Below are 6421 nucleotides of genomic sequence, written 5' to 3'. Positions count from 1 at the left end.
TAGCCATTTGAATCAGCTGTGTTGGATCAAGGATGCATCTAAAACCTGCAGGACATCGGCCCTTGAGGCCTGGAGTTGGGGACCCCTGGTTTAGAGAAAACAGTCTCTGGGCTCGTCCCGCACACAGCCTGGGATTCAGATTCAGAGAGACTTTTTTTTTTTTAACTTGAAAGTCTATAAATGAATCAGTGGGTCAAAAACCTAGAACCACTGGCTCTAACAACCAACACTGTTAGTACAGGGCAGCTAAATCGCATAAGTCTTACATTGACTGGTGGGCTAATAACTTGGTTAAACATTGTACATACATGTTTACACTGGCCTGCTGCCTAATCTACAAAAAACAACTGGGACAGGCCAATGTCAGCAGCTGAACGTGAGTATAACGACTGTACAGTGTAAATACACAGATCTTTATTGTCACTGTTACCAGAACAATGAAACACAGTTTGGCATCTCTTCGTTTGCAGTTTGTAGGTCTTTAAATTCAACAGTCTTCGGATAAGAGAATGAGATGAATGAAGATAAACTAAGTTTAAGAGGTGAGGCAGGTTATATACAGAAACTAAATATTTAAATATATCTACAGGTACAGTGTAAGGAGTATGATCAGGGCAGTATATGGTCCGACTGTCACAGTCTTGCTTTCTAAATTAGTTGAAACACCTGTTAACGGTAAAATAACAAATGGACTTGCTAAAAGTACTTGATTATAAATTACACTGTAAAAAAAGATAAAATGTGCTGTATAGTTACATTGTTGCACAATTTAATGATGTAAACCATATGACACTGAAAGTAAAAACCTTATGTTGTATAATTCTCATTGCAAAATGCAAATTGCAGTGTTACTGAGTCCTGAGATCTTGCAGGCAGAACTTGTTGCTGTGAAATATAACACCCTAAAGGTGTTCTCAGCACATTTAATTAGATTTTAGAAGCACTAAAATTTGCTAAAACATTCCTTTACCAAGACGCGCTGGTTTTACAATTCTACTTTGTCTCTGAGAGTCTACATGCTGTTCAGCGTGTTGATGTATGACACAGCAGGGAGTTCTGCTGGAGTTCATTACTATGACTTATACTGTGAAAAGATCCGTTCTCTGCTCTAATGGACATTCCACTTGAATTACACCGGCATGTTGCACTGCAGTAAATACTCCCTAATACCTGAGCTGCTGAGTGTGTGTTTGTTTGTGTCTGTGTTTGTTTGTTTGAGCCTGAAAGAAATTTCTGTAGTATCTGTACTAAATTTAGTTTGACATCCCTGTGTGTGGCTGCATGAAATATAAGCTGCCATAATGACAAATAGGTTCTTGCATGCTTGTGTGTGAATTGGTGTACCTATGCGTGTCAGTACGTGGGTGACTTTTTGTTGGTACTTTTGTGAGGCGGCAATAAATTCTGCTCCATATACAATCGAGCCTTGTTCATATGGCATGTGTGAATGTGTTACACAATTTGCATGTGTCACTCCTGTCACACATGAGGTGTGAAGGTTTCATTTTAATTACCAACAGTGCAAAACCATTTGCATTTTCTGCTACAAAGCTGAAATATTCAAGACATATGGGACACAAACAATCCTGATGATATAAAAAATGCCAACAACAACAAACTCTAACAGTAATATCAGTGTATTCTGATAATCGCTTCTGTTGGTCACTAAGGTTAAACTGTATTTCTCACGCACTGGGTGTAACGTATTGTGCCATCAATTCAATTACTTTTAAAGGGCACACTGTAAATGTCAACTGCTTCGGTCTATTAAAAGTTTACAGTAAATGATTTAGAAGAGTAAAAAAAACACCTAGCATCATTCTGCAAATTCAACTTAATCTGGTAGAAGAAAATAATGATACACTGTTTTGATTGCAGCTTGTAAAAGTGATCAAATATGTTGTTCTGCCTGCAAAATTCCACGTTGCTTTCTCCTGCAACATGCTATGTGGGAGTGAAAAGTGTAAAGGTTGTACTCCAAGATCATAAAAACCAGTGAAGCTCTGTAGAATGAAGCTAAATATTTGTCTAATATTTCTTTAATAGATATAATGGATATTTCCAAGATTATTTTATCTATTACTGGTTAAATGTGAAAAATAATGTATTTCTAAATATAAATTCAAGAATTAAAAGTGTTTGTGATAACATTAAAAAATGGGAAGTTAATACTGTAATATTTGCTGGTTATTATAAATACATTATGTTGTGTGTTCGTTCTCTCTCACCAGGTTCTGAGACAGATGCCTCTATGACAGCTGAATGTAGCTGTTTCTTCTTTATTGGGCGCATCAGGGAGTAAAGAACTCAATTATTATTTCCGCATGTATACAGCCCATTAAAAGCAGTCTGATTGGAGTGGATACATATTTAAAAGCACATCACCAAGGAGTACAAGAAGACAAAAACGGGTTCAAGGCCTGTATTTCAACTAACACCTTTCTTCAAGTTTAACAGCTAAACAAGCCAGTTACACCAGTTACTGAGATGCCATCACTCTGGGGAAGGACCTCGCAGACCACTGAAACACTTTCAGTATCTCAGGGTTTAGACTCTTCATGATCACAGTTCTGCATAGCATGACATTGCTTGTGAAGACTTTAAATATTAGACATATACCTCTCAGGTTTGACAGTTTTAATCCAAGAGTCACTATGTTTAATAGATTCCCACGAGCTACTAGTACACTGCTTGAATAGACTTTGGAAAGTTCCACGTTTAATAGATTTGCTGCCAAAACAATTTAATGCCTTTAAACTGGTTCAGTATAAAATTGACAACAGTCTTGTAGACTTTGGTCAAAGCTGAGAATGAACTGATGGGTTGAAGCATAATGCTAATTACCTGATTGATATGCTGTTGGTTGTTTTGCATGACAAGAAAACAGCTCAAAGCCTTACAGACATCCTATTGCCAGTTCATAGTTTGTCCTTCCCGTATCTCTGTTTAATAGTTAATTACCCACCACAGCTGAGTGGGGATGCCAAACAAGCCTCAGCATTTGTGAGAGTCCTTGACCAAGTCATTTGGCTATAGGATTCTAGCTTTTGGCAGAGCTGGAGTTGGAGTCTTTACACCTTCTCATCTTCCTACATCCAACACCAACTGTTCAGTTCAATGAACCAAATGTTAACTTGATATGTTCCAGTTTGAGTGTTCTTTATACATTTGCTCAGTGGTGTGCATGACGACTGAAATACTCTGAATACCACAATGTATGGCTCAATGTAAAGCCAAGGGCACCCTGTACTCTGTAGGTTATTTAATAACAAAAAAGCATACTCTGCTCATAGGGATACATAGATTAGTGTGTAATTACATCTTCCAACAAACTGTGGCTGGGAAGGACACTCACTTCTGACTAATAGTGTTTTATTTATGTGGATAGAGTCACAGTAGAAGAGAAGTCTTATCCATCCACTTTCCATGGAGGGAGATTTCAGTTCATGCCCGCACCTTCAGATTCAAGATATGAAACATAAAGACAGTTTCACTAATGGAGGATAAAAGCAACTAACACAGGCTAACAGTAGCTAACTTCAGCTGAGCTTACAGAAAGAAAACGTTAATATATCATCTATAACTCACCTCAGTCTCACTGACATCGGTGATAAATGATCTGCACCGACCCATCAACTCCTTCACAAAATTTGGGGTGGGTGGGGGTGGAGCTAATATAGGATAAGAGGCAGGGCACACCCTGGACAGATCGCCTGCTGCAGGACTAACACTAGGAGACAGACAACCATTCACACTCACATTCACACCTATGGGTAACTCCACTAACTACATTTCTTTGGACTGTGGGAGTAAGCCAGAGTACCCGGGGAGAAACCAGGCAAACATGTAGACAAACTCCATACAAAGTCCACATATTAAAGTCAAATTCAGGACCTTCATTGCACCAAACTAAAGTTAAACCTTTCGAAAGAGAAAATGTTTTTTCTTCTTTATTTGATTTTCTTGTATTTTTTTCTATGGAATACATCTTTGGAGGATGTGAACTGATACGTTTCCATCTGATGCCAAGTAGCACATATGTAACCTTCCTTAAAACAGCAGCGACACAGAGAGACCCACATCCTTCATTGTCGTACCCTCTGACAGCAGTTTGACAGCACAGTGCCCTCTGACCTCTGAGTATAAACTCGAAGTAAAAATGCTGAGTGTTGAAGGTGGTGTGTAAACAAGTTTCTACCACTAATCAAACAGAAACATTTTTACTTTTCATTTCATTGCAACTGTGCATAAAAAAATCAATACTTAAAAAAAAAACCTTCACTAACCGCCTAACCAAATAAGCTCGTCAGCACGAGGGCTGCCAGCTGCTGTCAGTACACCTGCTGGAGAAGAATAGGTCCTGTCAGGTGATGAGCATATGGGAGATTACATCATTGCTGCTACAGAGCAAAAAGTTGGACCATGGTATGAGCTAACTGCACCTTTTTATGGAATTTATCTTTCTGTCTGACTTTTCTTGGTCTGTAGTTAATAACATCTATTCTAAAACTCAAACTGTTTATCAAAAAAATTGTATAGACAGATTTAATGGCCAGCAATGGGTGAGTCCTCTGGAAGCAAAAAGAAATGTGATTTCATACAAGCCTTGGAGAAAATGGGAAACATGGCTCACTTTATTTAGCACCTAAATATTTATCTTATAACTTGTGGGACCTTGTAGAAAATAAAGGGTATGCTTTAGGTTATGGCTACTTGCATTACCGTCTGTTTCTCAATCAGATCACTTGTAAAATGTATTTATGGTGTTTACAAAAATGCTCATGTTTTAGAAATAAATAATATCATGGTGGTTACATCCACAGTTTATAAAATCTACGCTTTATGCACCTGCTGGCACATTGGATGGTATTACTATACTGTCTTAGTTGTCCTTTTAACACTTTGTCTCTCTTCCTGAAACAACAACATTGAGTATATTTTTAAATGGCATATTTTATGGCACTGGAGCAAAATGTGTTACAAGCACACCTGGTCTAAGTTAAAGCTGTAAGCCTCTGAATAAACATTTGTTAGAAAAAAAAAACATCTATAAACTAATACTCTACAATTTTAAAAGTGTAAGTAGCTCCTTGCCTCCACCTTTCATCCTTTTTCTTTTATCAGTAGTATACACACACACACACACACACACACACAGACACACACACACACACACACACACACAGACTTTTGTGCCCTTTGAGAGCCAGGAGTAATTTAAAGTTGTTAAGATACTGATCTGTCTCTCAGGATGGCAAGACAGCAGGACACAAAACTCCCCAGTCTGACCCTTAAATCAGTGTGTGTGTTCCCTATATCTGTGTGAATAACAGAGATAGTATATGAAATGGAAAAACTCGACCAGATAGCATTTTGTTGTGTATTTGCTCCTGTACTTGTGTTTGTGCATGCTTGACAGGGTGTGTTTAGGCTATTAACATGGCAGTCAGTGGGTGACAGAGATGGATGGTGGGCTTTCTCCGATCCAATCACAGAAAGGGAGAGGGAGAGTGAGAGAGGTATGCATTATTGCAGAATTAGTGGGAGTATAGAAGAGATGCATTAGCTTGAGCGTCCTTGGTAGCTATATTGATTTTAACCTTTTTCACAAGGGCATTCGGCTGGTTGTTATGACAAGGAGAAGAGCAGAAGGAGTACTGCAATGACCATGCGTTCTATAGCTCGACATTTCAAGGTTTAACACTGCACGTGTGTTTGTGTGTCTGTGTGTGTGTTAAATAGCAGTTGTGGATCCTCAATCAATTTTTTTCACTGACTAAATCACTAACACTTACTCAAATCTATCTTTTCCAGTTGTTAGAAAATAAAAAATATAACTACCACATAATAAGACACAAATTAGTAAATGAAAACTGAAGCAAAAACGTGTAAAGTAAAATTAAATTATTGGTGTACACTGGGCCACTTTAGAAAAGGCCTGTGAGCTCTTCTTTTGGTAAATACAGTAATTACACAAGTTCTTTGTTGTGTTCTTTCAGTGGATTGTCAAGTTGACATTTTGACTTATTAAACAGCACCAAGCACAGCTACTGTTTTGTGCATTTAGGATCAGATTAAGCAAAGCTGAAATGTAATAGTTGGTAAGAGGACAAACTTTTGACTCTAACTTTCTCCCTGCAGTTTTACCACTCAGTGTATCGTCAGTCACATAATGGGCCATTATTGTGGTTTGTTACAGCAATGCAGTTTTTTCACACACAAAACACAAATATTTTCCAGATGTACAAACTAACAATTGTGATTTATATTATTATTAATAGGAGAAGAAGGAGGAGTAATAAAGCTTATGCATAAGTTTGGGTTTTTTTTGGGTTTTTTTGTGTCCCGTTTGGATCTTTGGCCATCAGAATTGTTGTCTTAAGGCCAAGAAAGATGCCAAGCGGATTTATTTTACCAAGTG

The sequence above is a fragment of the Haplochromis burtoni genome, unplaced genomic scaffold (assembly GCF_018398535.1).
Source record: "Haplochromis burtoni strain Fernald_Lab_line unplaced genomic scaffold, NCSU_Asbu1 Contig_167, whole genome shotgun sequence".
NCBI classification, from domain to species: Eukaryota; Metazoa; Chordata; class Actinopteri; order Cichliformes; family Cichlidae; genus Haplochromis; species Haplochromis burtoni.
Note: the sequence above shows the minus strand (reverse complement) of the source record.